General features: G+C 51.6%; 1 long non-coding RNA gene across 1 annotated transcript; it reads left to right on the plus strand.

Moving 5' to 3' along the window:
* The first annotated feature begins 7,892 nt into the window (after positions 1-7,892).
* LOC137862516 (uncharacterized) lies at positions 7,893-10,335 on the plus strand. Its single transcript, XR_011100353.1, has 3 exons — positions 7,893-8,261; positions 8,352-8,409; positions 9,722-10,335. It is a non-coding gene; the product is annotated as an uncharacterized lncRNA (long non-coding RNA).
* The last annotated feature ends 7,534 nt before the right edge of the window (positions 10,336-17,869 follow it).

A 17,869-nucleotide genomic window follows, 5' to 3' on the forward strand; every position in this document is an offset into this window, starting at 1 on the left:
CCTGTCCTCTGCAGAGTGGAAGATACCTGGTGGGGAGCAAGGGCAGTGCTCGGCCCCAGGGCAGGGTGCTGAGCCACAAGGCCATGGCAGTGACCACAGGACCTGAGGGGTCCTCAAATGGTTGGAAAAAAAAATAATTCTGTTTTTTTTTTCTGGGTTTTGCCTGCTCCAGCAGAGTCCCCCCTTGCAGTGGCGAGGAGCAGAAACCTTCCTTCCGCCAGCACCCAGGCCTTAATCTCCGGGATTAGGCCTCCTCTGATCCTCCTGCAGGCACGGGATGAGCCAAAGCCTGGAAGAAAAGCTCTTCTGGCAGCGTGGCTTTGCCAACACACCCCATCGGCCTGCTGGCACGCCATGGGACGGGGAGAGGCATCTTGTTTGGGTGTCTGCTACTGCTGGTTCTCCCTCTCCTCTGGGCAGGGGGTGCTGGGGGCTCTGCCGTGCACCCATGGGTGCTGGGTGGCTGTCAGCATTTGGTGCCCATGGACAGGGGGTAGTGCTGGAAACGTCTCCGAGCTGCAAGGAGGTGGGAGTGGAAGTTCAACATTTGCAATAGTTTTACAGTTCGAAGCGTGCAATGGCTTCCAGATTTAAGTATGGGTTTTTATCTTTTTTTTTTTTTTTTCTTTTTTTCCCCCCCTCTCTCTCTTGAAATAAAGGAGCCATTAGAGATGGTCCGTAATGTGGAAGACACATGTTTGTATAGTGTTACCATTTATATAGCAGCAGTCTGGACAGGAAGGCCGCTCGTCTTCGAGGAAGATAAATTATCTCTGCCTTGTGCTCCAGCCTGGAGCTGCCTTTGAAGGCTCTTAGGTTCTGGACACGGAGCGTTCGGTAATTAAAAACTTATTTAATCTCTGGATTTCGTTTGGCTTGATAGATCTGAAACCTTTGCAGCTCAGCAAGAAAATACCTGCGGAGTTGAAAGCCAAAGGAGCTGCTCAAACTGGCAGCGAGGCTGCCATGAGATGGCAGTGCAAGACAAAGGATGGAGCCAGCAGCCCGGGGCTGCAGGGACCAGCTCGGCTGCTCTCGTCCTGCCAGGCTGCAGAGAAGCACCCTTCCTGCTGGAAAAAAAGTGCCAAGGAAGAGAAAGGCCTTATGTAAGGATAATTCTGCTATTAGTCAGGGGAGCCTGTCACGGAGCTTTGTCTGGACTGGACTTTTCCTGCTTACACAAAGCACATAATGCTGGAGGAATTCACGTATAAACAGTGCAAAAAAGGGGGGCGGCTATCCCAGTCGGGAGCAGCCGTAAGGAAATGGATTTTCTCGAGCTGTTGCTGGCAAATTCAGAGAGTCTTTGATTTCTGGGGGGTTTCGGAGCTTAAGTGCATGTCAAAAATAGTCACAGCTTGTGCGTTTCTCCCCTTTTCTGAGCACACACAAAGCTCAAACCCAGCCTGGAGGAGCAGGAGAGAAGCTCCCGTGGCCTCTCCCCAGGTCTGCGCTCCTGCTCACGCCCTGTAAAGGCACTTTTTGTCCTGGGGGTGTGATGCAACCCTCCCCAAGTCACCTCTGAGGCCTCCGTCACATTCGTGACCTCCCTGACACCGTAAAGGAGCAAAACGCTCTTGAAAACAACTTTTACCACCAGTTTTGCCCAAAGCCACGTGGGAAGCAAAGCTACAGCTACGACTCCTAATTAATTGCAATTAGAAAGCACAAACCACGGAGGACTCCTCGTTATATACAGCAAGGGGCTTACTTCTAGAGCTGGACTGAATCGCTGCCTTCCCCCCCTCCTCCTCCCCTGCCCAGAAAGAAGCATTTGCAGTGCTCAGACAGGGCCTTGGCTCTGCAGCTCTCCCAAAGTAAACAGCGGCACATCAAATAGCTCTGTGCCGGCAGGAGGAAAGAGGGGGATGCGTCTCCCTGGCTGTCCTGCGGCACCGGCAAGGTCAGGAGCGATTCTGGCAGCAGGCAGCACAGACCAGGCGGTGCAGCAGCCTTCCCCACCAGCGCACAGAGCAGGGCTGTGCCGGAGCCTGCCCCACGGCACAGGGGTTTTGGGGGCAGCAGTGGGGCTTGTCCTGCTGGTGTGGCTGGGCGAGGGCATGGGGCAGTGCTGGGGGAGCTGGATGTGTTGTAGGAATGTTTTTATGGAGTGCAAACCTGCTGCTTGTATCCCCAGCCACAGTTGTGAGCAGGACCTATCACCCCTGCACATTACATAAAATGCACCAAGTAACAGCAGCCCTTTGTGACTGACCCACACTTTTTCAAGGTCCCTGGCTTACATTTCTTTTTTTTTCTTTTTTTCTTTTTTTCCTTTTCTTTCCCCTGCCCCATCAAAGTTGTTTTCATGCGTGCTGGCCACGCAAAGGCTGAGCTCTAACCCCAGCCTGGAGAAATCTTCTCTCCTCCCGTTCTCCGTGCTCAGCACCGCTTGGGCACTCTGCATCTGGGCAGCTCCGCCGTGGGCTTGGGAAAGGCAGCACAGCGTCAGGCTCAGCCCAGACACCACCCAGCAGCCAAGGCTTGGTATGCCTCGTGCTGCCCTGCCTCTCCATGCCTGCTAGGAAAATCCTCAGGCTTCAGCATCCCGTGAGTGCCACGAACTTTGACTGATGGCGCTGGGCGCAAATGGGCCAGCGGTCACGTGGCTGAGCCTCCTAATGCCACTCGGGGTATTTTTGCACCAATTGCAGCCTATTCATCAAATAAAATGCCAATAAGTAAAGCATTACGATGCTTTCAGAGGGGAGCGCGCAGAGGAAAGTAGGTGAATCCTGCCCCCAAATGGATATTCAATCTTATAACAAGCACCGTGTATTAACAGAGAGGGAGCCTGGCTCCTCGCCACGCTGTGCTTGCGGGGCTCATGCTTTATCCCCGTCAGCTCGTGGCTGTGCTTCTGCCTCGGTTGCACGCGGACGTTGAAACGAAGCGACCTGCAGAGAGCTAATTGGGATCTGTTTCATTAGCCAGCCCTCCGAAAACGGCAGCAAGGAGAGGAGCTGCATTGGGACAGGCGGCTGTGCCCCTGCGGGGACACGTGGGGAGCCTTCGCAGAGGGATCGGGCAGGGCAGGGGGGAGAAGGTGAATGTCCATGGGGAGTGTCTCTCACCCATGGGGCTGTGAGCGAAATGTCACCAGCTTGGGGCCCCGGGAGGTGTCCTCCAGCCCAGCCAGGGCTTGCAGGCATCTGTCCCTGTGGTTCCCCTGAGATGCGTGGTGGGGCTACCTGGCGCTGTGGGGAGCTGAGGGTGTCAGCTCAGGGGGACAGGACACTCCAACCTGTTACAGCCAATCCCCGTGGTAAATAGTTTTTAAGAGTGTTTTATTTTGTCTTTTTATTATTATTTTTTTTCCATCTGTGCCCTGAGCTCCTGAATTCGTGTTCTCCAGCTTTTTCTCCACAACACTGAGGATGCAGCAGATGCCTTTCCTACCTGCATCACCCTCCTCAGCCTTTCTAAGGGGCTGCTGAGAGGCTGCCTGCCCTTGGGACGTGGTGCTTGTCCCAGATGTCAGCAAGGGCATTTCTGGGCACCGTGGGCACAGTGTGGGGGGGCTGACACCCCCGTGGGATGGCCAGCCGCTGAGGGACAGCAGGAGGGCAGGTGTGGTGGAGGGGTCCTGCAGGAGCTGAGGGCAGGGAGCTGCTGCTCAGCTGAAATCTTTGGGGACACCAAAACCAAACCCTGTGAGGCTTTTGGATAGGGCAGCAGCGACCATCCCTGTCACATCCCTGTTGGTCCTGACCCCCACTGCAGCGCAGCGAGGGCCCGGCTCATCACACCCACACCAGCAGGTGTTTTTTTGGTTAAACCATTATGAATGTAAATGATCCCGCTCAATTACAAAAGCCTGCGTGAACTGGCATCTTTAAAGGAAACTCTGAAAGATCTCCTGGCACGGCGCTTCTTCAAATAGTTGGAGGCTTTGCTGAGTCTCCTGAAACAAAGGCAGGCGCCGCCGCCCGCAAAGAGAGCCGGGGCGGCCGAGAGCAGCCCCCTGCACCGGGGTGGCCACCAGCATGCACCCAGCACTGGTCACTGCTGGGATGGCAACTGGGTGGCACGAAGGGTGAGGAGGGACAGAGAAGCCACCTGCCCTGCTGTGCCAAACCTGTGGCTGGTGTCCTGGCTGCCTGCTTGGAAGACATGCTAAGCATCTTCCTTGCTTCAGTGTATGTTTTCCTCCTGATATTCATGCTTTCACCCTGCTGTGCTAAACTGAATTTATAATTTTTGCTTCTTTTGGGAAGCTAATTCTGCAATAAGGTGCCCGGTGCAATGAGACACAGCTGTGCTGCTGCCCTCTGCCCGGGCTGTGCCTGTGGCTGATGGGTGCTCGTGCCCAAATGCCACTTGTGCGTGGTTTGGGCAGCGCGATGCCCGGCCAGACAGGGCCAAGTGGAAGTGAAATGGATGGTTAAATGTGTGGGGTGGCCGCCTTAACACACTGTGACAGCGCTTCCAAAACAGCGAACCGCTTTATTTCAGGTTTGATATCTGCTATCAATTGAGATTGGAAGTATTGATCCGGGCTGATTGCTGGGGACAATCAGAAAGCGGGAGGGTAATTGGCTGTCATGTCCCTCATCGATCGGGCCCCGCAGTTCGCAGCCGCTAACGTTATTTCGAGTACTTTGCAGCGTCTGCTCTCACAAGGAAACGCAGCATTTAGCTAACAAAGTGGCTCGCGTGCGCTGCCGGCCAGAGGGTGGGTGAGGCCACTGCTAGCCAACACAGCACCGCCGTAGCCAAACGGAAAGGTGGAAAACGGGAGAGTGAGAGGGAAGGAAAGCGTGGATTTGTGCTTGTGCCATTGAGATGCTGCAGGACCAGCCCGCTCGCCTTGCTGTTCGGCTGCAGCAGATATTAAAGAAGACAAAGAAGGCGCTGCATGCAGGCCATGTGCCAGGAGAGTGTGACCTTGTCTGTCTAGGTTGTTTGAAATGTTAAAGCAACAAATACTTTATACCATGTGTTCCACCAGGGCTCGCTAGCAGCTGATCCAGAAAAACTATCCTGGGAGAGGAACAAATTGGGAAACATCCCAAGTTGCTGCAATCAAATCCACAAAAAGCTCATATAAAATTTTTACATATAATCAGAAGGATGGAAAAATTACCTTATTCCCTGCTGTGCACTTCAGATTAATATAGCCAAACATTATTCAGTCCTAATACTTACGGTGACCATGAAACCTCTTCCAGCACTTACTAGCAACAGACAGATAAAATGGCTTTCTCCTAGAGGACACGTATCTGCTGCTGGCTTGTAATAATCTGCTGTGTGTGCTGTTGGATTTTAATAATCCTGACTGCCTGACATTCCTGCTCCTCACCTGTGAGCTCTTTTTGGTGGGGACTGCTCCCTGCGATCAGAGGTGCAGTGCAATCACATGGGATTTAGTTGATCCGTGAGATTCCTGTTCACAAACACTCTGAAGAACCTGAGTGGGTGCAGGGATGGAAGGTCCTAATTTTGACTATGCCAAACCCCAAGCTTGCTGCTCCTCATCCATGATGGGGGATAGCTCAGGTGCTCCTCACCCCGCTGGGCTGTGCTGCTTTCCCAGCAATGACACCGGCTGCTCACAGATACGAGCAGCTGAGAGCAGCATCAGGGATGCTCTTGCCTAAAACCCAAGCCTGCAACAAGCTCTGAAGCAGGACTTGGCAAGCTCGTTTCTACCAGTGACTGGTACCAGGCATTATGGTCCATAGTGTTCAGCTCACTGGGTGCCACCAGCCCAGCTCCCAGCACTGCAGGTGTCAAAGCCCATCCCCGAACAGGTTGCATTTCAGTCAGGGCTAAAGCAAAGCAGAGGGTTACCATGTATGCAACTTTCCCCAGACATTCTCCACCTGAAAGTTGTGTACAGGCAGATCTGGAGGATTTTGTGTGTTTGTCTCAGATTTCCCAATGTCTGGCAGCCTGTTGGGAGCTGCCAGATGTCCACAAACGCTGACCTCGCCCCCTAGGCATGCACGAGCTCTTCCACCGCCGGCTCAAAGCGAGTCCAGCTCCTCCAGCACCCCAGGGTCGCCGTGTGTGTGCTGCTTGGTGCCTTTCAGAGCCTGCAGGAAGCCCAGGAGATGCCAGGGCTCCTGCCTATGCCCTGCCAGCGGTACAGCTGGCTATCCATTTTTGTGATGCACTCCCAGCATGCAGCACTCTTTGTTCAACATTTTGCAGTGTTTCAGGAGCAATGTTCTGGTGAGAAACCATATGCAGGAAGAAGCCAATGGATCTTGTGCACAGTGTTGACTGAGCTATACCTATCTCAGCCTCTCCTCTGCTGCTGGAGCACTCACCCTAAGCCCCAGAGTTGTCTTCTTGCTTGTAAGTGAGGTGCCCTTGCCTGTTCCCAGACTTCCTATTTCCTTCATAAGGCCAAACTCCATTCAGGTTGGACCCTTCCCACCCCCAAAATCACCCCACTGCCTTGCTTCGCCTCAGCTGCTTGGTGCCGCTGGTGGAGCGGAGCAGCCGGTGGTGGCAAAGTGCTCGCACCTCGGGGTGCAGCCCCTGCGGCTCGTGACTCAGCCGCGTGTGTGGGATGGTTTCTCATCCCACCCGAAGTTTCCCTTCCTGGGAAGCGGGGTGGCTGCGCCGGGACGCGTGGGCTGCGCTGGCCCTGGGGAGTAAAAGCCAAAGTGTGCCGGCGGAACGGCTGTGGTGTGGGGCAGCCCGAGCACGGAGCCGCTGTGGTGGAGGCCTCAGGCGCTGGGTGAGGGTCATGGTCGAGGTGCTGGCTCAGGCTGTGGTTACACATGCAGGAGAAACAGGAAAGTTGCTGCACTAGGTCGGGTCAACAGCTCGGCTGAGCTGAGGCAGTCGGTTCAGAGAGGGGGAAGTCCTACCAACAGCACCCGTGCGCTGCCACCCTCCCCCGTTTTGCTGCTAATCCCAAACTGGTGTAAAAATGGAGGTGGAGGAGTGGGGTCCCCTTTTCAGAATTGCTTCTGTGAGGGTTGCATGCACACTCCTGAGTAAGGAGCACATCTCTTCCCACTAGATTGCCTGGAGGAAGGGAAGGAGGAAGAGAAATGCTGGCTGAACCAGCAGCTAGCACTTAGGGGCAGAAAAATAAAAAATAAAATGTCACAGCATTCATTTACACAAGATAAGAAGCATTTCTCCTTAGCGAGTGGATATATTGCAGGAATATATTGCAGAACAAGCAGGGCAAATGCATGCCACAGCTTAGCGAAACAAGAGTTAAACAACATCAAATCATTCCCCGTGATGGATCATTAAGGATGTGGAGTCTAAATGTGCAGTAAGATTACAGCATCGTGCAGATGTTCCTATACTGGCAGCTTATTTTGCATATTGCAAAGTATATAGATAATTCCTGGTAGCAAGCGCACGCAAAGTCTAGCCCGTCCTATGGTGAATGCACGTTTGGATTGTTCTACAAGGTGAATTTTGTGGGGTGGAAAGGACTGATCTAAACTGCTCACTTGGATTACAGCTGCCTTCATCTGGCGGCAGGACTTCCCTGCCTACGACCTCGCCACCTTTGCCCAGACAGAGTTTACAGGAGGGACAGACGGACGGTGAGTGAGACGGGTTAAGTAAACAAGAGAGGGGGACGAAGTAAGTGAAGGCTGAGGATTTCTATTTTTTTTTCCCGTGTATGATATTGTAACAAAATTTAAGGCAACATTCCTCCTGCTAATTAGTGTTTCCACGGCACTGCAAAAACTACAGCTGTAGGAAGAATTCAGGAAAAGTAATCAGCAGCACAATTAAGCAATCTGCCATAATGACAGAACACAACATTAGGGTAGAATAATCAGAAACATATATATTTTTCCTCCTTGATTTTCACATCCCACCCAATGATTTGCTTTTGCAGGGTGTATATAAAGCGATGCCCGATAGAAATGCCCGTATTTATCTGCCACAGCTTGCAGACCGTGCTCCAGTGAAGATGCCCATGTTAATTCTTGTCAATCACTTATAACTGGCATTGCTTTTAATATATATTTTTTTGAAAATCCAGTGTTTGACACCCTGTTTGATGTTAAGAAGGGCCCAGCTCCTGTAATGGGAAGGTGTTAGTCCTGACAAGGAAGCCTGGCACTGAGGCCCCTGTGCTTCTGCCGGCCTTCCCCCTCTCCGAAGTGGATCAGGGAGGTGGTGTGGTTCACACAGTGTTTCTGCAGCCTCGATCTCCTGTTCATGAGAGGAAAATGCCACCACCTGTGTGCAGATGGTGAGGAGACAGCCTGACCCGCCACACCTGAGCTGTTTGCCCAGAGCTCCCCAGGCCTGGGGAGCCCAAGAGGCAGGTAGGCCCTGCCTCGTGTGAGGGGAGGTTTGAAGGGGATAAAGCACAGCTTCTTGAACATGGAGGTTCAAGCATTTTGGTTTTCTGCTAGCTGAGATCAAGGCTCGTTAGTCTCAAGCCAAGGAAAGGATCCCGTGTTGCTGTGGGAGGTAGGTCTTCCTGGGCTCTGCTCACAGGGCTTGCTGGCTGCTGGGGGGGAAGCGGCTGTGGAAGGGCTGGGGGCGATCTGTGTGTCCTGGGGGGCTGAGGGGTTTGTGGTGGTGCTTCTGGAGAAGCCTGGTGGCTTTTTATTGAGGTAATGGTGCTGTGTGGTGGTGTTGTGTGGCTCCAGAGGTCTGCTCTACGGGTGCTGGGGGCTGTGGTTAGGAGAGGGGGCACAGAGCAGCGGGCTGGTGAAGCACACGGGGCTGCTGCTGAAGGTGGCATGGTTCGGGTGGTTGTGCTGGGGGTTCCTGCCTCTTGTTCACAGCCAAGTTCTTGCTTGTTGTTGGTGCTCCTTACAGAAATGGCTGGATGGTTCTAGAAGTTCTTGGGAGGAGTAATCCAACTTTGTAACCTCTGGTGCAAGGGCAGGTCTGAGGTGTTTGAATTCGTGTCTGGTTTATAAAAAATATCTGTCAGAAGTAAGCTAGAAAATGTAAATATGTTCCACCAATTAATCTCCTTGCTTTGCGGCCTGTATAACCTAATGAAATGGCAATTATAAAATTCTGTATTTTGGTAATGAAAACCTCCTGATAATGTCATAAGATCAGCTGGAAGCATGGTACCTTTATAACGTAAGATTTGTATTTTGGGCTTCAGGAGGAAATTTAGAGTAAGAACTACTGAAGGCACATAGGACTGAAGATGGTTCCTTCAGGCCCTACTGAGGATCTCAGTTCCACTTTGTTCAGTTTTCAGTATTTGCTTTTGCACGGCTGGTGCAGGTCAGGTATCTGGTGGCCAGATTCTGCCATCGCTCAAGCTGGCGCACAGTCCCGTTACCATTACTGCTTCCAGAAAAGCTCTTCTGAGTTCAGAGCTGCTGTTGTTCTGCATGGTCCCGTTTCATCTGGGAGACCATCCCCACCAACACGCACAGAGCTGTGCCTCCCTTTCCTGTGTGCTTGTGCAAGTGGAAACCAAGAGCACCATGTCCAGAGATGTGCCTGCAAAATTTGTTCATGAAATCTGAAGCCATGGAGGAATGCTGGGTTAATTTTTCATCTGAGTATCAACTGAGAGTAATGTATACCCCAAATTAATGCAGACAATGCCTAGTCTGGTCGGCAGGCTCTCTGTATTTTTGAATTCTTTTCTACTAAAACTCAATAAAAACATGGGGGTGGAAGGTGCTGCTGGGAATTTGCTTTTTGTTCTGCTTAAGTGCTGTATTTCTCAGCAGTCTTCAAGTTTCTCAGCGTGAAGATATTGTTACCTCAGAACTACCGTGGGTTTAACACAATTCTCAATTTGCAGGCAAATGGATGTATTGTGTTGGGGCTTATCCACAGAGGACTGTGAAACTACAAATTACAATCCAGCTGCATTTTCTTATCTGGATTTTTTCCCCATGTGCCCATGAGTCCTCCCCTCTACACAAGTAGAAGGTGCAAAGAGAAACTTGAGTGAGAAAGCAGAGATGTAAGCCCAAAGGGACCCTGATGGCACAGAAGATCCTGTCTGTGTCTGTGGGTGCTGGGTTTGGATGGGATGGTGTGGCTGGTGCCTCTCTGGGACTGGATGGAGCTACCATGTTTTACATTCACAGTGGATGTGATGTCTCTGGATTTAGTTTTTTTTTTTTTTTTCCTCTTTTTCTTTTGTGACTGCCTTGAGACTTTGTTTCTGTAACTGTCCTTAATAAAAATAAATCAAGGCAGCCAGAGGTAACAGTCAATACATCTGCTGCAAGTCTCTCCACCCAGGAGGAAGGGAAAGAAGAGGGCTACCCTTTCTCTTGCTAATTATGGCAGTGAAATAGGGGATCCACCCACTCAACTTCCTCAGCTGTTCTCCATCCTCACCCCCCTTCCTTGAAGGGAGTATGCCACCAGCAGGCCCCCAGGGGCGAGGCAGCACTCAGCAGGAGTTTGAGACAAAGCTTTCCCACCTCTTGCTGGGCCCCAGCCAGGTCTCAGAGCCTCACCTACCTTGTCACAGCTACGTGGTGGGGGCCAGGTTGGGTACCGGAGCCCCGTGCCTGCCAGGGGACCCCTGGCTTGGATGCAGTGCTGGAGGGAAGGAAGCCTGACCGGGGCTGCTGACAGCCAGGGCAAGCTCTCAGCCGGGGTTCTTCAAAGCACAGGGCTGTGTTACCTGATTCTGGTGACGTTTGGGACACCTGCTAAGCAGTAACAGCGAAAACTCAATGACTTCATGGTAACATTAGGTTTATTTGCTTCCTTTAAATGGCTGTGGATGTACAGGATGCTGACAAATGGGAGGTGAACTCATCATTTAGTTGGCCAGGAAATAAATGTATCAGAGTGGCAGTATACTTTTTTTGGGGCTCTTTTCGCCATTTGAGGGTTGCTGGCCACTCTGTGTGCTGGCTCAGCTGAGGCAGCAGCAATGTCCATGTGTTCTGTCAAAGCACTTTACTTGTGACAGGCAAAGTGCTGCCCTGAACTGGAAAACCATTCAGAGCAAATAAATGCATTAGTTCAATGCAGAGTATCTTATATTTGATACACACCACTTCCTAATCACTTTACTGAACATCTGGATTGCCTTGAAATGAAACCAGTGCTGGCGTCATCTTCAATTTGGACATGGGATCCATTTCTGGAGCCTTTTTCCAGGAGAGGGCCTCTTGGATCTCAGTGTCATTTAGGTTGGGTCCTACAGGTCTAATCTATAGCAAATAAAATTAATGATTGCTTCAGTATTAAAGGAGAACAGAAAGTAGCAGGCAGGAGCCAGCTGAGCCCTTTGGTACTCGTAGTTGAAATCGTAGAATTGCATTAAAAAGTGTGGATGTTACTGAGGAGGGGGCATTTTCATGCCCCTTTGAAACCAGGTCTTAGGGAAATACCCAGTACAGGTGTTTTCTGGCAGCATAAATGCTTAATAACTAATTGTGATTGTTAACGTGGCATACAGGAGACCGTAATTAAACTCACTGTGCTGGTAAAAGATGTGAAAGAGCACGCAGCACGCGAAGGCACTGGGCTGCTCGGAGTGTGGTGAAAAGGCAGAGCGAGGGGGATGACACAACGGCGCAGAGATGCACTCGTATCGCTGCGGGCTGGGCTCGGCTGAGCAGCAAAAACTGTTTGCAACATCTTTTTGTCAACATCTGTTTGTCTTCGAGTTCACGAAAGTGGAACAAATCTCATTAATTTTTTTTGCTTGCCCTGGAATTTTGCACGATTGTTTCTGTTATCTTGGCAGCCAAAACGATGCTGGAATGTTTCACCTTTTTCCAAGTTTTGGAGCCGAGTTGTTCAGTTGAAGTTTGTCACATAAATCATGAGGTTTTACTTCTGCTAGCCAAATCATAATCCTTATATCATAAGCCTTTTGTTGTTTATTGTTTCTTTTTCCTTAAAGCTCCAGCTTCTGGAATCATGAGAATGCATGAAAATCTCTACTTCTGCTTTCTGTCATGTGTTTGTTTTTCCTTGAGTTTCTAGCACCGCGAGCTGTGGAGAAACTTTTGGGTGTCATCTGAAATACGAAAAGACAGAATTCATTAAATTTCTTTCTTTTTTTTTTTTTTTTTTTTTCCCTTTTATACCAGTTAGATAATTTTTGGAAACTGTGACTCATGACTTTGAACGCGTCGATCTGGCACCGCTGCAGCTCCCACGTGACGGGGAGCGCTGGAAGGAGCCGCGCGGGGCCCGGCTGCGCGGACAAGTCGCGGCACAGCGAGCCGGGTGTGGGGCTGCGGTGCCCTCCTCGCTCAGATTCCCCACGTGGATGCACAGAGAGCAGTGCCTGCCCCGAGGAAGCAGTCTCAGGACGTGTTTCTATGCGAGGAACGGACAGCGTGAGGTTCAGAGCCCCTCTAGGTGACAGCCACACGCTTGTGAGACGGAGGTAGCTGGAGAGTTTCGTGCTTCCAAGTGATTTTGTCAGCAAGGGCACGGCTCCGAGCTGCTGCTGCCGTGGGGGTGTTGAGCACCTCCAGGCTGGGATGTGTTTGGGGATGCTGAACATGATGCTGTGTCCCCACCTCGGGTGGCAGGGGCTGGCTTCTTGTAGCTCCCATCCCCTTCATCTCAGCGGCTCGCTTGTGCATCCTCTGAGCCTGTTGGAGGGGACAGGGGTGAGGACCTCTGTTTTTTCTGCTCAGCACAGGGAGGCGTGCTCTGCGGTACCCCAGGGCCGTGTGTGGGAAGGTGGTGACACCCGTGTGACCTCTGGGGGACTTCCTGAAGCCTGGGTGACTGCACTTACCATGGAAACTCTCCTGCGGGCTCCCCACCTCCAGCAGCTGGCTGCCACGGGGGTGGTGTGGCTCGGGGTGAGCATCAGGGGGATGGGGACAGCCCTAAACACCAGCGGGGATCCCTTTGGATGAGCTTGGGGCAGCCTCGAGGGAGCAGTTCCAGCTCCCTGCTGGATGTTCACATCAATTGTGGAGCAAGAAAAGGAAAAGGAGACGTCAAGGCAGACCTGGCAAGGGGGGACCAGGGGAGAAAAGCCTCTCTGGGTGTAATTCAGCCCGTGAGCAGGGCAGAGCTCTGTGCTGACTGTATCAGGGCCTGGTCTGAGCAGGGGGCACGGGGCTGGGAGGGGAGCTCAGCCTGGGTGCCGGCCGGGCCGAGGTCTCTGCCCCTCAGGAAGCTGCCAGGGATTTGTGTGTTTTCCATGCAGCACAGACAGGATGCTGAGGGGTGGGAGAGAGACAGATTTCCTTCTGCTGTGAATAGGCTGGGGGTGGGGTACGGCGGCTGGGATTTAACCCTTGCCTGCTCCTTTCATCTCCAGAAGGAAGCAACGTCTTAGGAAGCCGTGCCAAGAAATGGCAGGAATTGGAGGCACAAGAAGTACGAGGCTGTTGGCACAGGGGTGATGCTGTGAGTTTTATTACCCTAGTTCTCTTCCCCCCCCCAGGCGCGTCTCCCTGGCTCTGGCATTGCTTTTTGCTTTGAAGTTTGTTTGCTCAGTGGCATCGCTAGGACCCAAAGGAATGCTGGAGGTGCCAAGGGAGAGGCTTATAAAACGGGACGTTGCTTTGCATCAGGTTGTGGGAGACAGCTGTGCACTGGGGGGCTGGGACGAATTGCCCTCAGAAGTCTGGGAAAGATGGGATTTTGTTCCTCTCTTAAAGGGAAGAAAAAAAACTGGGGAGTAGCTCCTGAGATGGTCCCGGTGTTGAGAGTGAGGTCTCCTCTGCATCTGTGGCAGTTGCTAACAGGATGACCTGGAGGAACAGAAACCACCCATGGCCACCCCCAAACCTGAGCCCTCAGAAGTGTTGCAGACACAGGACCTGAGTGCAGGAAGCCCTTTAGGGTGTGAGTACCTACAGACGTTTGGGAGAGGAGCCTGCTATGAGGGAAGCCAGGGCAAACGATGTTGTTTACCGCAGCAGAGCAGTGGAGAGTCCACATGGCTGAAAGTTGGCAGCCGGGCTGCAGGTGTGGTGAAAGAGCCGTGTTTTCTAAACACATTAAATACTTATTGCTCTGGCCTTTTGTAGATAAAGATCAGCTTCGACTTTAAAAGAAATTATAGCAAAAGTGCTTGTATATGGGAGGATGAATGCCTGCTTCCAGGTTGGGCTTTGTAGAATAGGACTTCATAAACAAAATATTTGATGCGATTAACCAAGTCAGAGGGTTGGTGGAAATGTGCCTCAGACTCTCACAGTATCGGGGTGGAAGCTGTAATGTGTCTGCCAGAGAATTACCCTGAGCAGGAATAAACAGCCAGAAGGTTCTTGGGTGTGAGGATTCCCATTTAAATAATTCCTTCTCTCTGAAAAAAACCCGCAGCAAAAATAATAACCTCCTGAAAGTCAGAAATTTCGGTGAGATTCAAAACACTCTCTTTGCTCTGCGGACGTTTGATGTGCAAAGATGGCAGAGAGCACTTGTGCACCACCGAGAGCCAAAGAGTTTGTAGGAAAACATCTGGTCCTAGGCTGAGCAGATAAAGAAAGCTTTCGGTAGCTCTGATAATGCCTCTGCCTCTATGGCTGTGCTAATTTCACCGGGAAAAACGGTCCCTCTGCTGACCTCACTCAGTTTTATGGAGTTGGGAGGTTGGATACAGAGATAGCAGCCTGCTCATCCCTATGGTAAGCATGACTTACAAACAAACTTAAAAATAAAGCCCCAAAAAAAGGCTGGAGAATCCACTTCACCTCCACTGGGCTCATGTGCTGCTGAGGATGGGATGCGAGTCCCACCAGAGCTGTGGTGGGAGAGTGTTGAGTGAGAAAGTGGCTTGTGGTGGCTGGAAATTGGCTAATGGGGTGGGCTTGTATGCTCCGGGGGGAGATCTCCATCCACAGAAGCCGGCCAGCGAGGTGCTGAGCTCTTGGCAGAGGCCAGGCTGGGGGAGGTGGGACACGGGGCTGGGGCTGGCGGGTGCTCGGGGCATCCCTGCGGGTGCCATCCGTCCTCAGGTGAGGCCAGGCTGTCCCATCCGCTCGAGCCGAAGCTCCTGCCCCGTCCAATTGCTCCAATTAGCGCTGTGGTTTGTTTTTCTTTCTTAAGAAGGGTGCTTGAGACCTGCCTGTTTTTGAGCCGGGCTCTCTTTAATCTGTCCCTGCCATCATTGAGGTTAAGTGAGCTCCTTGCCCAGCAGCTCCTTCGGCAAATTAGAGAGAGCCGTGGAGACACTGCCAATGAGCTTTCCGCCGTGCAGATCTTGCCCAGCAGAGCCGGAATTAATTAGGTCATGCTGCCATATGCAATCCCTGCACCTGAGGTTTGACCTAGCTCCTGTGAAAGCCGGCGGGGCAGGGCCGTGTCTGGGAGCTGGACAGGAGCTGTGGCTGGGGATTTGGGCAGGCCAGGGCGGAGCTGTGCCCTTCATTTTTGTGGACCAGTTTCATTTGCCCGGGAAGATTGATGTCTTCCTGCGGGAGCTCTGTCTGTGCCGAAGCGTCTGGAACAACATTGCCAACGTACCTTGGGGCTGGGCAAGGTGATTATTGCAAGATCAGGTGCTGAAATCAAATAAATAAGTTAATCATTTTACAAGCTCAGAAGAAAATCCATTTATTTCATCCGAGACTTCTTCGCGGCAGCTGTGTGTAACTCTGTCATCTTCTGTGTAACGTTGGGCTAAAATCTGACAGTTTTCACCCGATGACTCTGGCTTCCCGTGGGCCTGGCCACCCTAAGGTATCTGTTGGGGGAGGCAGGATTTTTCTGCTCGGCCCTCGTGGGCTTTTGGATGTCCGCCTGCGAGTGGTGGTGGTGGCCACGCGGACCCCTCCACATCCCAACCCGCACTGACAGTGCAGAAAAGATCAGCGCGCTACAAGGGGAGACTCCTCTTTTGAAAAGAGGCTTTAAATGATGTCAAGAACCACCACAATGATATGGTTTTTACATAAATAATAATTAATTACATGTAAATCAGCCTTTTCCCCACCCCTTCCATTAGTATCGCCTTTGCGGAGCTCTCTGTCTTGTTGCTGTCCGCTCACTTTGACTAGTTGAATGGCAGCAGACATCATTTGCAATGCTAACATCAGATACGGGTCAAAATGGACAAGGAAAACACAACCCGGGGTTTTATCAATGCAATAACAACCAATTCTGTCTAGAGATGGCAGCGTACTGGGGCTTAACCTCTTCACTGCCACGCAGCGAGACCCACCAGGAATTCACTTCTCCGGTCTCTTCTGCTGTTCCTAACTTGATTTCATCTCTCCTTCTCCCGACCACTGTGTTTTTCCCCCTCTCTCCCCTTTCCGCTGTTTACTAGAGCATCTGGTAGTGTTTATCTCCCAGGACACAGGAGACTGCTGTTTTCAGAGATATGTAACCAGAGTAAAAGCTTTAATCTTTGTTGATGTTGGACCTTTGGATTAAGAAAGTCATAATAGTGGAAAAGTTGGGATGGAATAAGACTTAGCCAAGTACACTTCTGAGACGGCATCAACAGAAAACCCTCCGTGGGAGAAGCTGCATCCTCTTCCCAGCTAGGCTGTGGGGAAGGATTGGTGAGGGAGGCCGGGCAGGGAGATGATTTGTGCTGGGATGGGGCTGGGTTGGCCTGCTGGGGGCTGGAGGAGCACCGCATCCCCACGGGGACTTGTGCACCACAGCAGGAGTTAGAGCAGCCCCAGAAGTGGCAAGGTGATGCGAGAAACCCGTCTCCATCTCAGCTCGCTTCTGGCAGGGCGGGGAAGGAGCAGCTCTGGCCTTTGGCAGATGCAGCCGGTGCGTGGCTGGAGGGTTGGAGCCCCTGGGGAGCAGAGGCTCTGCTGGCAGCTGGAGGAGGAGAGGAGGAGATGGTGTGTGAATTTCTCTCTTGCTCTAGAGAAGCACTGGAGCTTTCTGCAGAAGCTTTAAAGACGCTGAGCCTGGCTGAATGAGAAGCTGTCGAGGTGCAGCGAGAAGCAGAGGTGCAGGAATCAGGCGGCACAATGCAGGCAGGTGTCTGCTACCCGTGCTGTGGTGCTCGCAGCGAGGGAGTTTTGTTGCTCTCCATGGGGACAAGGCGCTGTCCCAGACCTGCAGCAAGGTGAGCCGTGCTGGAAGCAGGCAGGTAAAACCCAGCTGGCCGCTGGTTTCATGGAGAGAATAAGTTCAGTCACCAATATTGGTGCTTCACAAATTTGTTAGTAATTTTTTTTATAGCAGTAGCATTTCACGTAATCCAGGTTTTAAACTCGATGCCCTGTTTCAGGTGCTCCTATTTCCACTCCTGCCAGGTAAGTTGTAAACCTGGCTGGAACTTGGCAGGAGGAAACCCCGCTGGAAAAGCATCACTTTGGGTGATGAAGCTGGGGAAACGGAGCTTAGCCCGCAACTTTGTTCCTGCAAAGGCTGTAATGAACCAGGCTAATGAGTTACCTGAAGTCATCCCGGGCTAGGTACGTGGCAGGCTGTCACCCAGCAGCGTGTCAAGCCGGAGACGTGCAGTCAGGCTGTCCTAACCTTTGCACCTTCTCCAGCTAACTAGTGAACTAGTTCTGAAAAAGCCCAGGCCCGCGGAGTCCTGCAAACCCGATGGTAAAATATTAATAAGCCAAAGAGGAGATGACAGGTGTCACCGGGGCTCTGCGGCAGCGCAGGCGTCGCGGGAGGCTGCTGCTGGCCTCCTACGCCTCCAAAGGGAGCTGCACAGGGGGCTTGTGCTCAGAAAATTTCACCCAACCTCTTTTCTTTTTTTCCTTTTTTTTTTTTTTTTTGCATGCAAAAATGCAGATTCAGCAGCACCAAAACGGTTTGTGCACACATGCCAAACTTGTCATTTATAAAAACTCAAAAAAGCTCTGACAAATGCTGAAGCTGTTAGTTTTGACACTTCTGACATGAAACACTTTGATTTTTCATTTTGAAACTACTTTGTGTTCAAAATGTCCTTTAATTTTATTTTCAAGCAAGGGGGTGTGTGTCTTTTTTTTTTTTTATTCCCCTAAAACTCAAAATTGAAATCTTTGGATTGACTCAAAATGAAATTGTTCTTGGATTTTGGTTTCACCAG

Source organism: Anas acuta, chromosome 11, assembly GCF_963932015.1.
Source record: "Anas acuta chromosome 11, bAnaAcu1.1, whole genome shotgun sequence".
In the NCBI taxonomy this organism is placed as follows: domain Eukaryota; kingdom Metazoa; phylum Chordata; class Aves; order Anseriformes; family Anatidae; genus Anas; species Anas acuta.